This window comes from Montipora foliosa, chromosome 12 (genome assembly GCF_036669935.1).
Source record: "Montipora foliosa isolate CH-2021 chromosome 12, ASM3666993v2, whole genome shotgun sequence".
Lineage (NCBI taxonomy): Eukaryota > Metazoa > Cnidaria > Anthozoa > Scleractinia > Acroporidae > Montipora > Montipora foliosa.
The window spans coordinates 33,749,405-33,751,053 of NC_090880.1; positions in this window are offsets into that span (position 1 = coordinate 33,749,405).

Genomic DNA, 1,649 nt, shown 5'->3' on the forward strand with positions numbered 1-1,649 from the left:
ATCTTGGGGAGTGCGCATTGACATCGAGTTTTGGCTGAGAAGTGGCCGGCTTTTAGTTTTTTATTTTATGTTACAGTTTCAGACCCCAAAATAGTACACCATTAACTAATGGTTGTGCTCTTATTCAACCGAACCCAAACGTGTCTACTAAACGGTAATAACATTAAGTAAAGTACGATCGTCCGGGTGAGTGTAGTCCTGAGAAGGACTGCTTGAGATGACATTGACTGACGTTTCGAAAACCTGAGCGGAAGTGATCTTCAGAGTCAAGTGACTCTGAAGACGTCAAGTGACTCTGAAGACAAGTGACTGAAGATCAAGTGACTCTGAAGACAAGATGACTTCCGCTCAGGTTGTCGAAACGTCAGTCAGTGTCATCTCAAACAGTCCTTCTCAGGACTACACTCACCCGGACGATCGTACTTTACTTAATGATATGACTCCTGGGTTCAAACCATTTACAATTAAACGGTAATAAATCGTCCAAAATGTTCCTTCGCTGTGGTGTTCCACGGGGAACGATTCTGGGACCCCTTCTATTTGTATTGTACATCAATGATCTTCGTAATTGTCTCCAGCATCACCAACCAAGGATGAACGTCGATGGAACGAGTCTTACTTTTGCTGGTAGCTATGTTGATGAAATAAATAGTTGTATTAATCTTCATCTGGGGCGAATTCAGACTGAATTCGTTCTGATTGGTTCCAAGCAAAGGTTGTTACATTTTATAGCAAATCCCATTGCCACAATCAACCAGTTTCCGATAAAGAAAGTCTCGACTGTAAAATCCTTAGGTATACATATTGACGGAAATCTAACTTGGAAGAGTCATATTAACGAGCTTTCTAAAAAGATTGCTCCTGGTATAAGCGCCATTAAACGTATTAGGTACCCGGTCCAATAGACTCTACTCTCCATTTACAATTTTGAATCACTAGTCGAACCACATCTCGATTACTGTTGTTCGGTGTGAAGATCCACAAAAAGTTACCACAAAAATCGAGCTGCACGCGTCATAACGTTTTGAAATTATGATCGGGGGTAGTACTGATGAACTGTTGTGGATGGTAAACTGGGTTAAACTAGACCGTCAACGCCTTGTTAATAAATCAATTTTGATGTATAAGTTTGTAAATAATATGGTTCCCGACTATCGTAGCTCGTACTTCGTCCTCCGTTCCGATACTTTAACTTATAACCTAGGAGATAGTGACTGTACGCTTGCCATCCCTCAGCCCCGCACTAATTATTGTAAAAGAAGTCTGTCCTATAGCGGAGCTGTACTTGGAAAAGTCTGCCCTTGGATATTCGACAGTCTCTCTCTTTTCATGAATTTAAATATAAGTTGAATAACTATGGTTTTAAAAGTAGTCTTATTTAAGTTTTATTTTGATTTTATACACGGCTTCCTTGCAAAGCAGGTCTCCTATCATTTCTTTTATTGTAGAATTTTTTAGTAATTAAATTTAGTTAGGTAGTTAGATTTACTTAATTTATTATTGTAAAGTCCTGAAGGAAATTGTGTGTATAAATAAAGATTTTACCTTTTAATAAAATGTTCTCAGCTTTTTGATCCGTAAGATTGTTTTTGTTCCTAAGATACTTTGCCTTAGTTCACCTGTTCCCTAAATGCCCATGGTAGGGTCTC